General features: G+C 30.8%; 1 pseudogene; it reads left to right on the plus strand.

Moving 5' to 3' along the window:
* Positions 1 to 17,833, plus strand: part of LOC142321316 (activating signal cointegrator 1 complex subunit 3-like) — a 104,326-nt pseudogene that overhangs the window by 10,432 nt on the left and 76,061 nt on the right.

Genomic DNA, 17,833 nt, shown 5'->3' on the forward strand with positions numbered 1-17,833 from the left:
TACAATAGCTTTATGATTAAGTTAATTATATTTGTTGGGTTAATTATAATAATTAAGTGTATATTCCCTCTCTCTGAATTGTGAGACCTTGCCGATGGTGAGGCTACTTGAGTACAGAGTAGCTGGACCGAGGTCCAGCTACTCTGTATCACTGGAGTGGTATCTGTTGAGAACCGGACTGGTTCTCAACACCGACTTCTGCTTCAAGCTCCGGAGCATCTGGAAAGAGTATCCAGGAATGCCCGGTAAGTCGCCACAGGTGTTAAAGTGTGGTCACAACCACCAAACATCGGACACTGGATAGCACACATGCAATGACTTTGGCCCGTAACATGACTTCGTGAGCTGCCAGGGATTGTAGTGCACCTCACGCAAGGAATCATGCTTCCTTGATGGCATGAACGTACTCATTACGGGCGTGCTGGTAAATCCGCAGACCCTCAGCGTGCACATCATCAACGATAATCCTTGTTATGGGGCGACGCTGGCATCTTCTCTTAGTAGACCTAGCTGTTGCGCACAGCACGCTAAGTAGAGGACCATCATTTTTTTCCTGGGTTTCTGCCTGCGTTTAACAGATGGCTCCCTGGAAGCAGCGGTCATGACAGCTCCATGTATTCTCTGATAAGCAGACTGACCACTACCTAAGTGTGTTCATTGCCTGAGGGGGCTGTAGGACCCTGTTGCAGCCAATCTTGATGGCCTGGCTGAATTGTTCAGCCATCAATTCCACCTCCTTCCTGTGCTCCATGCCCCATTCCAACCTATGTAAGGCAGCTGCACACTCACGCTGCAGCCTGTGCTGATCCGGGTCTCTTAGGTTGTAGGGACTCAAATCTGGAGCTCTTGGATTGCCACCATAAGCAATCTCATAGGCTGTAAGTCTGTGAGACTTACAGCCTATGGCTGTAACACTGGCTCACACTGGCTTTGAGCCAAACAGTCCAACTACTTGTACACCTAAGCAGATCGCCCGTTACCAAGTTGACATCGATATAACTTTCCCTCAATTCGGAAGAGAAAGTTGGCAGTTGTTCTGCTTCATTAAGCAAGTAGAGGTTCCTGGCTTCAATGAACTGTGTGAGACCAACGCCTCTGGGGTCAGTGAGTGGTGTACCCCAGGCGGAAGACTTGGTGTCAGGGTCCATAGGAACCAGCACTCTGATGTCTGGGAGACCATCCAGAATCCGCCCCAAACTTTGCCAACAAGTCATCGATACTCTATTCAAGCTGGAAGTATCCCAACACCAGTATGACATTGAGGGTACTCCTTGTGACTCGCACAACAGTGAACCACTTATCTGAAAATTGGGGCATCCAGAAGACACCCAATGAGACCAAGCTGACCACGATCGCAGAGAGCAGCCGTCCCCCACGAGATTGAATAACATCAACTCTGTGGAAGGGCCAACCGTGTACAGCTCCTGGACCAAGAGGACTTCGAGGTCATACTCCTCAAGAATCCTCATGGCTTCATTGGTGGCTGACCAGGAATGATAGAGGTTTAACTGCTCCAGGCACAAGCGTTCAATAAGGTGACAACCGTCCTCAAAAGCTTCCTCCAATTCAGGCGTCGCCATATGCCATATTGTTTACGATCATCACCGCATGATAGTCATAAGAAAGAGTGGTGTGGTTGTTAGTGTAAAGCAACAAATTAATATACCTCTTCTATCTATGAGAACATTAATAATTTCTGTGAATGCACAGTGCATATCTCTCCAATTATTAGAGCATTAGTTAATAAAATATGAAATTAGAAAAAAAAATTCTCAGTTAGCAGTTTTTATAATTAAAATGTAGGGTTATTTTATTACCATAAAACATAATTTTCATATGGACGTTATTAATGTTTCAACTCAAAGAAACATTTTGTAATGTAAATTTAATAAAGTTTACAAACTGTAAACATTTACTATCTTTCATTTTTAGTTTAAGCTCTAATGATTTTCTTATAAAAATTATATTTTTGAAGTGCGTAGATTACTCCAATTCTTCATTTTAAAAACATCAGTCACATATAATGCAAGGGCTCAAATTTTTTTTTTATTCTGTTATATATTTTTTATTTATTCATTTTCAAAGGAAATTGAAACTTAGATATCACTGAAAAAAAATCACAAGGGTGTATTTGTTCACCAATGAATAGATACTATTATGTGTCAGATTACTAATCATAGTCACATATTAAACTCTGTATAAATAATATTTTTCTAAAAGATAGATTAGTTTGTCTAAGATAACATCTTTAAATGTGGTCTTTTTGTACCAGACATGAGATGATAAAAAATGCCTTAGAAGAAGTTAAAAAGATAATGTAAATAACTTGAGATGAATTGTATAAGGTTCATAGATGACATGGCTTTTTTTTAAGAGCTCAAACACAGGATATTGAACAGTGATTTCAAAATTATAAGACTATCTCAGAATATGGAATGTAAATGAATGTTAGAAATATTAAAGTGAGGATTGAAGGCATAAAGCCTATGGCAGTCTGCACAAAAGAATGAGGAAATGAACAAGTTAAACAGTATGATTCTTAGGTACCATGTAATAGGTTACGCAAGTAAAATTAAATAAATGGAAACATTCTTTTTTATCAATGGCTAAGGAAGGATTTAACAGAAAGAAACAATTATTATGTAGCAAGATGAAGCTGGATTTGAATAAAGTGACTTGTGAAATGTTATGTTTGCAATTTACATCTGTGTGGGTGTGAAATATGGACAGAAAATAAAGTGGAAAGGACTAGAAGCATCTGAAATAGAGGAGATAATAAGATGACTAAACTGACAAAGTATAAAATGGAGAGTAAATGAGAACTGAAGCTTAATCAGAGTAATTCAGAACAGGAAAGTTGATTGGCTGGGATATAATATAAAAAGAGAAGGATTGATTAAAGACGTGCTAGAAGTATCAGTAGATGTTGCAAAAGAAATGACAGAAAAGAGAAAAATTACAGACAACCTAACAGAAAATGGGACCTATTTTGAGTCTTAAATATCTTGAATAAAGGAAAACGGAGATGTACAAGGTGCAAGGGATCCACCTCATTGTAAATAGCTGTATTCTTAAGGCTAGGTTTAGCTAGGTTTGTTAAATATTTAATGCAATAAAAAATATTTTTTATTCATGTGCGAGTTATTTTTGTTACAGTTTGGAAGACCATGGTTAGTAAAAGAATTGCAGAAATGTTATGGATCACAAACCCCTGCTGGTTTATCTGTTGAAGAATTCTGTGAAACTGTGATGACACTTTTAAAATCTGGTCGTTCAAATGATGAACTACAAAATGAAGTAATTATTTCTACAACTTAATTACAGTATTATTATTATATTCATCATTCCGTTACGTTGTAATTTTTTTTACTTTTTTATCAAGACTTATTTCATTACAATAATAAATATCTGGATCTTTTGTAATATTTTCTGCTTTTAGGTTGCATTAATTATTAGGTCAGAATCCAATGAATCCCATCATTTATTGGTATTTGACTTTTTAACAATGGTAACCTGCCTTATTTTTCTTTTAATTCATTTCACCAAAGTAAACTGAATGAATGAATAAATGAAGTGAACTCATGTGAGTTCTTGTTATTTTTTTTTTTAATTTGGATTAGCTATTCCAAGAGAATTTTAACCAGTAATGCGTGGGGACTGTTCACTGTTCATGATTAAAATTTAAGGACAAGGCTTATAATCAGCTGATGTAGCAAATAGGTAATGAATAAAACATGTGTATTGAAGATGTATTTGGGAGTATTGTTGAAAAGTAAAGCAGTATTAGTGCTAGTGTCTAGGATAAGAGTGTGGTTTTGGATGTCGGAGGGATATGGAAAGAAAGGAAGAATACATACTTTAAGGAGAGCAAAAGCAATTGTGGTAGATAGCAGGGAAAGGCATATACAGATGATTGTAATACTAGTTTGAAATATAGGTTACCAGAGAATGCTATGGATAGATAAAAATTTACTGAAAGAAGTATATGTCTACTGATCTTTTTGGAAAACCAGTGGGATAAAATAAGGTAAGTAAGAAAGTTTAATAAAAACTTACATTTTATCTCCCATTAATTACCTCCATTAAAACTGAAGGGAAAATTGGAACGAGATCAGAATAATTGAAGGTAGGACATTAATCTAAAGATTTACAATTTAAGTTTTTCTTTTAGTTCTAAGAATGTGTTAGAAGAACGGGTTAGAAGGGACTCATTACAGTACATAATAAACTCATTATGAAGGAAATTAAATGTGACATCAGGGAGAATAATTTTGAGTTGTAACTTACAATTTGTTATTAAAAAAATTACCAATTAATAAAAAAATAATTTATTATATAAATCTCTTAGCTATATTTTTTAGCCATTTTTCTACATAATTGCCATCCAATTTTATGCACTTATCGTGTCTGTAAACAGGTTTTTGAATATTTTTGAATACCTTGTCATAAAATTGTGTCACCTGTGATTTAAGCCAGGTAGTAACACTGTTTTCAACTCCTTGTCATTTTCAAAACGCTGTGTTGCTGCTAATCATTTCTTCATTTTCAGGAAAAGGTGACAGTCACTGGGAGCCAAATCAGGGCTGTATGGAGGATGGTTGAAAAAACTCCCATATGAAACTGTCGATTTGGTGTCTGTAGTATGCAGGCAAAGTGTTGTCATGAAGGTTCGACCACTTGTCATGAATGTTTGTTCAACCTTTCTGAAACATACAACACCTGTCTTACCGCACATCTCACATTTTACTGCACCAGTCTTACAGACACATCTAACCACACTGTTACTTATGATATTCCCTCCATATACTGCACAAAGTTCATGATGAATTTCAGCTGCCGACAAGTTCTTTGCATGAAAGAAATGGATGATAGCAAGCACTTTACAATCAGCAGTATTTTCTGTGACAGCAGCCATTACGAGTGAGAGTTTTACAAGAACAAACATGCAAGTGATACTTCCAAAAAAACACTACTAGAACTGCACTGAACCGGGCTGTTCAACTGAGCAAACACAGAATTGTTACCCCCCACTCATTTGCTCAATACCGAGGATCGGAAGTTAATTTCTGAGTAGCCTGTAGCATACCATAAATCAAATGATTTTGCTAATATTGAATAAATTCAGAAAGTAGAAGAAAGTTGATAAAACAATTTTTATACACGTTATAGTTACGATAGCATTGTTTATGTCAATTTTTTGTATTGTTTTATTTATTTTTGTTTCTTTTTCCAGATGTTTGAACTGTTGGGTTTTGATAGATTTGAATTAATTCAGTTACTGTTGCAACATCGTAATGATATTGTTTTTAATAATTCTGTTGCTGAAGAGAAAAAACTAATTGCAGCACAAGGTTTGTAATATATTATTCTATAAATAAATAAATGTTTTAATTAGAATCATGGCTGGCTCAAAGATTTAGAATGTAGTCTAAATTTTTTTCATTTGTTAACAGCTTTGCTTTTCGATTTGTCTATTTATAAGCAGTTAAAAACAGTAATTTAAGTAGTCACAATCCAAGGAGAGAAAAATGTTAAGATTAACTAAGACTTTAATATAAAAAAAATTAACAAGAAATTCCAAATTTCTATGAATTCATTTCTAGAGAAATTAAAAATTTCTCAAACTAAGAAATTTGAAAATGAATGATTAAAACAAAATTAATGAAATAAGATGGAAATATTAAACTGATCAATAATGGTTTGTCTCTAAATGCCATCAGAATTTCATTAATGAAAATATATTTTCCTGAACAGTATTTTTTTTTTTTTAGAAAGTCAAGAATAATTCTACAACAGTTTTTCTAAGCTTATCTTTTTTTTCTATAGAGGAAGAAAGTGAAGGTATTGCAAAATTATTTTGAATTTATCATGATCCATAATTTACTTTTACCGGATTACAACCTGTTATTTAATCCTACTGGATTAACTTACTGGATCCTACTGGAGACAATAATTTTTAAAGAAAAATGTACTTTTAGATTAAATTAAACATTCACCCACCTTACATCTCTGATAGTGGGAATCATATCCTGTGCATATTTATTTATTTCATTAATACAATTGGATCCAAAACGAATCACATAAAAACTGATTCAAAACATCCAGTACAGTAAATTATGCTGATAATTGCCATCTAATAACAAGATTTATTTCATGATTACCTGTAAAATTTATATTTTATGCAGTGTTAATATCCGAACATCACCTTCAGTTGATTGAGAGATTAGGCTTTAACTTTGTCGTCAGTTTCTTCACTGTTAACAGTTTCCTGAGAATTTTCATGGTCTTTTTTTACACTCACTTTCATCGAAACATTTTCAACAAGTTTCCTGAGCTAATGTGAACAGAGAAATAATTCATCATAGGATGCCATTATCACATCTGATTAAGAAACTGACTCACAGGATATCACTATAAAATTCCTATTGATAATATAAAAAAATAACTTCTATATGCTTACAAAGAAGTTAAAAAGAAGGAATATCCTTAATTAAATATATGTAAGACTTACAAAATGTTACCTTTTGCATGATTTATTTTATGTGTGTTTACATATGTACAAAATGTTATGTGTCAATAAATCATTTAAGCAAATATTGATTAACTATTAGTAATTTAATATTTCATTCGTTTTTTGTTGTTGTTTGGTCAGGAACAACAGAGCAAAGGCGACCTGTATATGGTTATCAAGTTGTTGTACAATCATAGCAGGAGAAATTAAGGATGATGATAGTGAAGATGATGAATTCAATCCTATTGAGTTGCGCGCAAAAAGGTATATTGTGTTAAAGTATTTAATTCAGTGAATTAAATTGTCAGATTAATATTTTAACTTAGTGTATTTGTGTTTTGTAAGAAATGCTGATTTAATGTTACAATTGTAAAAATTGAAAATATTTTAAAATAAAAATTATTAAAATATTAACAATAGTTTTTGTTTAAAATTTTATTTCTTTAAAAAGGGAGTAAACATTTTAACTGTTGTCAGAAGAACATACTCATTACATATACTTGCTGAGTGCTCAAAATGTATAATTCTTTGGAAGGTGATTACTATAACTTGTGTTTAGAGGTAAAGTCCTTACTTAATGCTTTTGATGACACATTGAAACCCACAGACTAGTAGTATATGTGTTTACATCTTATTTCCTTTATTTTAAAATTACAAATAAAACTTGTTTTAAAATGTATATAAAATGAGTTTTTGTGTAAATATGAGATGCAGAAATACATTAAAAAAATTAACTAGTTTGACCTTTGTGAAATGTTGAAGTATGGAAAAAACAAGTTGTTCCGTGCAATCAATGCTAACATCAACACACTTTCCTCTCTGTTTTTTTATTATATTTATTTATGATAAATTTTTCTCCTTATAAATAACAACTCTTATTAGTTTAAAGGCTATATTGTTTTGAAATATATAGAATATTTTTCCTAAATACACAAAGAAATGGAATCCTTCCATCAAAATAAAAAAGAAAAATTTCGATGAAATTTTTACAGCTGGAGATGATTTGTTCTCTGTCTGCTGTTATGTATTTTGAAAAATAAATTCATAAATTCATTCCTCATAAATAGATTTATTAAAATTGATTTAACCGATATTCTTAGTGAAGATAATATGGAAATTTTTCATTAGAAAATTAGTAAAATTTTACATAAGAAAAATCTTAGGTTTTATTATTGTTAGATAATTTTACCAAATAATATATTATTATTTGAAAGTAATAGTTTACTTTGTTTACTAGCAATAAATTAATAATGGAATAATTTTCAAATGTAATCTGTTTTGTATAAATATGTCCGATTACATTATGGTCATTTTGTGTTAAATCAACAAGAGCAAGTTACTTAGGTAGTATCATTGTAAATTACTCTGACTTAAGTGGAAGATTTTTAAATGGAAGATTGTGTGTTATTTAAACAAAAGTTGAAGATATTTTTTCATATTTATTCGTTATCGTTGCTTAATATTGGATTATAATAGTAAAATGATGTTTAGCCTCATACCATTTAAATATTCAAAGTATTTTCCCATGTAGTTAGAAAATAAGTAAAAAAATACACATTTCCAGAATTGGCTTATCTTAATTTCAGTAGTAATAATCTCTATATCTGCTTTTCTTACTTTATCAAAATGCATTTTCTAGCCTTTAAGTCTTGCACACGGATTTTTAATATTAACAGTGTTAATTTGAAGACAAAAAAAATTTGGAACAAGATTTCACAAAAAAATAAATTCTTATTACAAAATAGAACCAAAAATATGTAAAATGAAATAAATTGAAATATCAATTAATAAAAAGATAAAAAATCCATTAAACTGTAAAAATTTCAATTTTTACGCTACAAAAAGTTCATTTCATTATCACTCATTTGTATTTGTTAAGCGTGCCAGCAAAATTAAATCATATTCTCTCTAAATTTGTATTATTTGTTTTTTTAATTTAAAACCACACAGAAAAGTCTTTTTAGGGCAATTTTCTTCATTTAGACTAGGTATAGCTAACCCATTTCTGCTGCGGGCCATTTTGTTTGATGGTGTAATTTTTGCAGGCTGCTTAAAATTATTTTATACTGATTCAGGATCAGTAACATTAGCAGGATAATTAAAACTATTATTAACAGTTAAATTTTTATTCAGTTCTTTTTCAATATCAGATTCAAAGACTGGTAACATGCAATTTTCAGTATTTCAGAGAGAGATGTTTATCTGTCTTGATCTATATGCTGTTTTGTTTAACTTCATACATGAAAATGTTTGCGTAAGTCTATACTCCCAAAGCACATCAAATGTTTTACTTTTATAGTATTTTTTACGTAAGTAAGAATATCTGAAATTTCTACTCAACATTTGTCTTTCAAAACCAATCATTTTGGATATTAATTCCAGTTGAATGAAAGAGGGAACTTATTCTATTTCAAATGAAAAAGGTCCAACAAAAAGAGAAACATATCTTGTAACTCTTTAAAATCATTAAAATGGGTATCGAATTTGTTTTGAGATTTCCTTAATTTTGTTACAATGTTGTGAGAAAGTGCAATTTTGACTTCTGATAATGTTTTATTGTATATTTACGGAGTTTTTTTTTTATATGATAGTGGTGCAGAAACGAGGCACAAATATAATCCTTTATGAACACTTTGAATTCTTCTGAAAACAATAATAATTATTAAAGATTAAAATACTAGTATAATTTTTTGAACCGATTTAATAGAATTTTCAAACATGCTTTGTGCAATTTTTTATGATAAGATAATATTAACTTACAATGTAAAGATTGTTTTATAAAGATAATACTGCATGAGTAGGTTAAGTATGTTAAGACAATTGAGTTGATTTGGATGAAGTAAATGTAAAAAATAAATAATTACTTTATTTCTAAGTAAAATTTATGTAATTAAAAGCAAATTTAATGCATATGTCGTTTTATATCAATTTTTTTAATCTGATTTTTAGGCAAGCTGCTTTAAAAGCAGCGCTAAATGCTCCAGCTGTAAAAGAAAAAGAGAAAACAAGTCGTTTACAAAAGAAAGAAATCTATCCTCATGTTTATGATTCACTTAGTAAAGCAAAACAAACTGCAGGTACTTTTTAAACTGTGAAATATTATGGACATTTTTCCTAATATACTAATCTATTAAATTGTTTCTATAATAAATTTTAACATTTATGTAAAAAAATATGTAAATTTTAGTATTTAATAAATTTATTGAATTGAGATTACAGTTGTGGTTTTTGTTTATAGTGTAAATTAATGGTTGGTTTCAGGTTATATATCAGAAGTCAAAATGCTTTTACCAGAAGGTGTTGAAAGGAAAGATACAAAACAGTATGAAGAAGTTAATATACCAGTATCTGAACCACCACCAACTTCTGTTGGCAGTAAACTAGTTCCTATTGATTCATTAGATGAGGTAGATTTCTTTTATAAGTTAGTTTATATTGCATTTCTCTTCATTAATAGTTTTGTCTTTTTTATGATCTTTAGGTGATTTGTTGCTATTAATTGTTTAATTGTTTAATTCAGTCATAGTATCCATTCAATTTTATTGAATATTCTGATTAATGTTAATTAATAAATAAACCACCTAAAACAGAACTTTATAGTTTTTTGGTCGTTAGGTCATCTTGTCTTGATTCTCGGTTACAATTTATATAATAACATGTATGATGTATCTGATCATATCTGTGTATATTTATATACTGCAATTTGTATATTATTTTTATATTTAACATTATTATTAATGAATGAATAATAATTAAATATTAAGTTTTATATAATTGAGAGTCAAAATGAAAAGATGATCTAAGAACAGAAAATCATCTTTTCAAAGTAAATTCTATTTATTATACTTCTTCATTATATAACCGATTAAAATTGAAAATGTAATTCCTCCAATGTAAAAACAATGTCAGATAAATCCTACTTTATTTTTTACAGAAAATAATTTTTTTAGAGGTACATCTATCTTCAGTATTTTCAAAATAAATGAAGCTATTAGGTATGGCTGAAAAGTAATGGACAGTCACTAATAATTTTCAAACGGTAAGAAGTATTCAGATGTAAAAAAGAGATGAAAGTACATTAGTTTGTTACAAGAAATTTCATTTTGTTTTCAGTTCAATCAGAATTTACATGCTTGCATTTCTTCCGATAGTGAACAAATTGTCACATTTTATCAATTAATCCCAACAGCCTTTACTTAATTTATGAATACGCTGTGTCCGTGTTTGGTTCATTATCCATGATGAAATAATTGCCCTTCAGGTTATTCTATAAATGTTAGACGAAATGAAAATCACAGGGTGTCAAATCTGCTGACTGTAGAGGATGTGACTTCAACTACCATCATTGGAAGAGTACACAAGATTGCAAGCTTGAATGTAAGAGATGTAATGTATTAGTCTTGGTAAGCTTGCCGTTGTCAAGAAAGAATGTTAAAGAATCCAGATTACAACACTGGGACTAGCAGAGGCACATTGGAGAGACAGTGGCCACTTCAGTACATTTGAAGGGAATGTGGTATATTTATTAGGAAAATCAAAACAATCAAGCAGTGGTGTCGCATTTATAGTATTGAGGGAATGGAAAGATGCGGTATACAAATATAGATCAATTAACGACAGTTTCCTTCAGGTGAGATTAAACACAAAGCTGGTGAAGCTCAATATAATTAAGGTGTATGCTCCAACATCAGCAGCTGAAAATGAAGAAATAGAAGAGCTTTATAACCAACTTGCCTCGTGCTGTGACTTGCTACCTTTGAAAGAAATTACTATTGTGTAAGGTGGCTTTAACACAAAAGTAGGCAGTAAAGAAATTGCAATAATATTGCACGTTGGCCATGGCCAACAATAGTCTCTGTGAAAGAAATTATGGTTCCAGTCCTGTCAAGAAAAGAGACTCCAAAAAATCAATACATTGTTTTGGTAACATCCTTGTAGGCTGTATACGTGGGTCTCACTGTGGACCAGATATCGCAACCAAACTGATTTCGTTTTGATTTCAGAAAGATGGGAAACGTCAGTCAAGAAAATAAAAACATATCTCTGTGCAGATGACAGGTCAAACCGTCAAGTGCTATGTCTGTTTCTTAGAGTCAAGTTGTGTTTCAACTGAATAAAACAAGACTAGTCTTTTCAGAATTCAAAAGATGGAACTTCTTCAGAAAATAAAAGTCAAGTTCAGTGAGAAATATGTTGAAAGTGAACAAGCATCTTTTAAAAAATAAGAAGAATTTAAAATCATGATCTTGGAAGCCACAGAAGAGATAGCTAAAGAAGTGAAACGAAACTAGTTGTCCAGTTAAACTGCTCAACTTGTAAAGGAATGAAGAAGAGTGAAAGGTACCACCAGTGCCTTTCGCTTCTCAAGTCCTCAGTACATTACTGGAGATTGTCAACTGAAATCCAAAGATTGTGTTATCATGATAAAAATTCATATATCCAAGAAACTTGCAATAAAATTGAGAAGCCGAACAGGAATAATGAAATGTGGTCCACGTCCAAAGAAATAAGGAAACTTACAAACACCTTCAAACAAAAAAAAGACAAAATCTTGGGTTATAGAAGATGCAGGTATTAAACTTCTTACCGACTATTGGGAGATTGGAGGAAGATGGAAAACTACTGCACCAACCCATATCTTGACGACCATGCAGAGCTCACAGAGTTAGATTTAGTACCAGAGAGAGAATATTGAGATTTAGTACCAGAGAGAGAATATTGAGATTAAGTACCAGAGAGAGAACAGTGATTCTCAAAGAGGACGTGTGAAAAGCAATAAAGAAATTGAAGGACAAGTCACCAGGTTCAGATAGCATCACAGAAAAATGTTCAAGGCAACAGATGACTATGTACCAGATCTGTAAATAGTGGGCAACTTCAGTGTACATACCTCTACATAAAAAAGGCTGCGAAAATTATAGAACTATTCTCCGATTTCACATGCGAGTAAAATTTTGTTGTTTATACTTCATGAACGTCTACAATACTATCTGGAAGGAGAAATTCCTGCAGAGCAAGCCAAATTCATCAAAGAAATGAGTACGCGTGAGCAAATTCGAAATATTAGGCAGCTGTTAGAGGAAGTTAGAGAGTTCAATCCTCTTATAATATATTTCCTAGATAACACCAAGATCTTTGACTCCATCAGATAGAAAGATCTGTGGTGAGTGTTGAAGAAGATGGGTGTTCCTGATCATCTTGTTACCCTCATTTGGAACCTACATGTAAAGAACAGTACATTGGTTAGACTGGAAAATGATAGAATGGAGCTCTTTTACCTGATGAGAGGAGTATAACAGGGATTTATTCTAGCATGGCACTATATGAATAGGAGGCCGGCAAATAACCAACTTAAGGTTTGCCGATGATATGACTCTGTTTGCAGGCTCTGAAGTTGAAATGAAGGACATCCTCAACCGAGTTCAGCAGAAAGTGAGGCGCTAGAGCTGAAATTAAACATAAAAAAAACAAACATTTTCATCTTAAACAGACTATTTGGATTATCAAAGTAGTCTGATAATCAGACTTAAACGGACTGTTTTTATTATCAGACTGAATGGACAATCTTCCAGTCAGTGATGTGCTGTCTGATTTCAAAAAGGTGGATCATTTTGTATATTTATTTTTGATAAATGTTGAGGCTCGTTGACCAAAATACAAAGAATTATCTTTGTGAAGGAGGCGCTTATGAAATTCACAGGTATTTGGAAGGATAGGGCAATCATGAGGAATACAAAGCTGAGACTGCTTGAGGTACTAATCTTCCCAGTAGTTATGTATGGTATTGAGACCTGGGCCATCAAGGTTGAAGACCAGAGGTGAATTGATGCATTTGTCGTGTGGGCCTACAGAAAAATGCTCCGCGCTGCATGGATGGAAAAGAGGACGAACAACTTGATTATAAATGAGCTGGATATACAGAGGATGTAGTCCGCAATATACTTCCAGCGCATCCTCTGCTTTTTTGGTCATGTAGTCCGTAGGCCCGGCATAAATACAGGGGAAAAAAATCATGGGCAGTAAGTAGGTCATGCAAAAGACCACTGTAAAAATGGCTGGACCAAATTGAAGATGCGACTGGGAAAAACACTAGACATTTCTTCAGAAATATTAAAATGGCAGAGGACCATGAGCTATGGCGCGGGAAATTGTCGGCCTGATATGAAAATTACTAATAAATAAAATAATAAAGCAGTCATTGTAAACAAAAAATAAAGATGTTTAGTAAATTAATTATTAATTTAAACCAATAGTAATATATTCATTTATTTATTTATATGAATATATTTTTCTCACCAGACGCAGATTACCATCCTTTTGCCACACTACATCAGAAAACCTTATTAATTTTTTATTTTAAAAGTTAGCTTTTTTATTTGCAATACAGTGTACATTTTTTCTATTATTCCCAAAGAATAAAATAAAATAATTTGTTTAAATTTTTTCATGGCTATAATATACTCTTATCTTCTCTGTTAGAAATTTGTTTTAAAAATCAATTGAAATTGATTCAGATAGGATAATGTATTATTTTTAAATTGAAAATGATTTGCACATTCCATCCGTGCTAGTGTTAGAAAGATCTCATTGTAGTCTTGGCAGAATTTCAACATGGCTGTTGAATATATTAAGATATATTGCAGTAATCATAAATCAACAGGGATTCATTTCCCATCTTGCTGAAATGTACAGGAAGAATTGAAAAATTCCCTTCGACATGCCAGAAGGCGGAGGTAGATTTCACCGATGCTAAGTAGGGGATAAAAAAGATTTCCACCTTAAAGTTAAGAAAAAACTTCAAATTTACTCATGGTGACAATGGTTGTATGTGAAAAAAAGTTTCACATGTTCAGCATATGACAAGCCCCATCTTACAACCCAACAACATTTTGGTCATCCCTTGTTGTAAGCGTTGGTCATCAAAAATTGTTTCAGACAAAAGTTTTAGGTAATGTTTAGAGGACTAACGACCACTTTAAACCAATTCAATATTGTGCCTATTATGGGAGGTATGATTTTTTTGTCTTCAAAACCTCATTTTTTCCACCCCCTGGGCCAATTGTTGGTGTTATCAAAAAACTTTACATAAGTTTTAGGTACTTATCCAAAGAATAGTAGGAATTTTAAACAAATTCAATATTTTTACTTATTAAGAAAGTTATAGCAATATTTTATTTTTTTTAAAAAGCCCCCCCATTTCCACCCTAACGGTACAATTTTGGCTGTTAACAAACTCTACCGAGTTTTTGGGACACGTTATTTTTAAGGAACAGTTTGAAAGTGATTGGTACAAAATTATGGCAGTTATTGTGTCCACAAGAAAGTGAAATATATATATATATATATATATAAACTTTTGAGCTGACTATGGTTTTTGGAGTCTGGGGGGTGTGAAATGCAAAGATATGACGAAATTTTCTGGAAGTCAAATCATGGTACTCATTATAATATGTAGCTTTCTTATGAAATCTACCCAAAAGTAATCAGAATTGAATGCATATGCATCAATTTAGTGTTCTAATTTATTCAGTGAAAATAGATTTCCATTAACTATAATATGAGTGATTCATTTGTTATCAATAAGCAGTTAAAAATGTAATTTAATCAAGTTAAAGGAAATTTTGAATAAGAATGAATGAAAAAACAGATAATAAATTAACACTGTTATAGCCTGATTAGAAGTTTATTTTATAATTTGCCATTAATCTCACTTAATGGGTGATATGGTCCATAAGTAAATTAAAGTTAATGTCATATATGTTATAAACAGTGATAAGCATTAATTATTGTTTTAATAATTATGACAATTTTTAATGTTTGGTTCTTTTCAGATAATGAAGTACTGTTATGATTTTTTCACCATTATTGGTAACATTAGTTAATTAATTTGCTTAAGGTAAATTATACATTTTATTTTTTTTCAGTAATGTTACATAGGCCATCACTCTGCTTACTCTGGTAAATAAATACAAGGAATTCCTTATTTGCATTCGAATTGAAAGCATAATCCAAGATTAATCAACATCTCTACAATCATTACGAATATAGAATATACTTCCAAATTATGTACTATATGAAAGATACTTAGCTTTATTTGGCAAAATGAGCAGTTTTGCTGCTTTTTATACATAAAGATTTTTAAACTTCAAATATAATGGATCATTTGATGCCATCTTGTGCAAAATAACATTTTTCTCTTCTTCAATATAAATGAGACTTATAACATGTGAAGTATACATTTGCCTTTATTTGTTTAAAAGTTAATGGAACAAATTAGAAATGACAATCTTGTATTATATTAATAAATATTTTGTTCCTAAATAAAATTACTAAAGAAATAGAAAAATAAATAATTAAAATGTAAAACCCACTTACCAACAATATTTTAATGTGTCCTAGCGCTTTCGGAAACGAATTCCATCTTCAGGAACTTAATTTTTTTTTTTATTAATTAAAATTTTGTCATCAGGAGTAGAATTGTTATATAAAGTGTGTAAGATATATAAAGGTGGTCGTCATGTGTTAAAATTGTGTCAACTTAATGTCCTGTCATAATGAATGTCTCTACCGTAATGGTAAAATGGGAATGACTGGTATGGTCAGCTCACTTTATAGTTATTGTCTAGTACTTGTTTATATAATTTATCATTTTCAAATCTTGTTTGTACATTTATTAATTAATCGTTATTAAGATATATATATATGGTACTTTTCTAAGTTATTGGTAATGTGTATATTATTTGAAAAATCAAGAATGTTAATAAAATTATCTGGTTTATAATTATGGTTGTTATTTATAATATACTTAGCAAAATTACATTTATCTATTTGACTTTTTTTTTATACCATTGATATGTTTTCTCGTATTCTAATTGAGAATGACCGATTGGTCTTGCCAATGTATTTTAATTCACAATTTGCACATTTTAAGCTATATATGCCTTGTTATCTAAAATTATTACTTTAGATGGATCTGTATTATTTAAATATTTTATTATTAGTTATATGTGCAGTTTTTATACCAAATAATTTAAGTATTCTGTTGAAATTTCTATAATTTATGTTATACTTGATTTTAGTGTAGGCATTATCACCGTTGCTTTTGTTTAATTTTATGTTATCTTTTATGAAAATTTTGTATTTTATTATGTAATTTATCTATTAAATTACATAATTATAATTAAAAACTGCATACTAATTGAATGAAAAACTAATGTTTTATTGGTTGTTTTTTTTTTTTTTAACAAAAAATGTCTAATGAGTTTCTTTGTATAAAACATTTTGTGTTGTTGGCATTTCTTAGTTGCTAAACCTGTAGCAACCAATGCCTGTTTGGAAAGCAGTAGTGTGTTGATAAGAAAAAAGGGGAAAGATTTCACACTTTCCATGATCAGTACTAGATTGTGAAATGTATTAAAATTATTATAAGAAAGCCATGTTTACTAATTATATCTGCAGTTTCTGGTATTATTTAATACTGTAGAAGATTTATTTGTTTATATCTTGCTTCTCTATGCAGTTCATTCATTAGTTTGTGAAATGTATATACCTGATATGCTATTATTATATTACTCCAGGTCAGAAAAAAGTTCCAATTACCGTTACATTAGCTTTGCAAACCTTGTAGCTTTTAGTTTTACAGAACTCCCAGCTTACTAGTTAGTTCTACAGAATAAAACTTCTTAAATAATTACAGGTTTTTATATTTTTTCCAATTTTGATTAAAAAGTAACTAAAAATATATTTCAGAACAGTGGTAGTGGCTTCAGAACAGTTTGTTACAGGGGATACTCCATAATTTTGATTGTTCAAAGGAAATATTTTTACATTATTTTCTCATCTACTGTTTATAATATATATTTTTCATGAAATTTCTGAGAAACAAAAAATCTATTACTTGAAAAAAAAAAAACACAATATTTGATTAATAAAAAAACCGTTCTCTTTTTTTACTATGTCTAAAATGGGATGGAAGTGTTGTTACTACTAGAATTGTTTAAAATAGGGGAAATCCCCTCTTTTATTAGGGGCAATTTGGAATGTTACCAACCATATTTGAAAAGTATCATTAAATTATTAAAAAAAATTATAAATTGATTTTTGTTTTTAATTTATTTTAATTTCATCAACTGCAGCCTTAAACTATTTTATATAGTTTCCAACTTTCACAGATGCATCTATGGAAACCAGGTACCGATTTTTGAATAGTCTCATCTTAGGTATAGCCACTTTTAAAGCAAATATTTCTGTACTGTTCTCTTGTTTTCATTATTGTCCTTAAAATAAAAGCTGGTTTTAATTTACATTGCCATGAAACACTTA

Source organism: Lycorma delicatula, chromosome 3 (genome assembly GCF_047948215.1).
Source record: "Lycorma delicatula isolate Av1 chromosome 3, ASM4794821v1, whole genome shotgun sequence".
In the NCBI taxonomy this organism is placed as follows: Eukaryota; Metazoa; Arthropoda; class Insecta; order Hemiptera; family Fulgoridae; genus Lycorma; species Lycorma delicatula.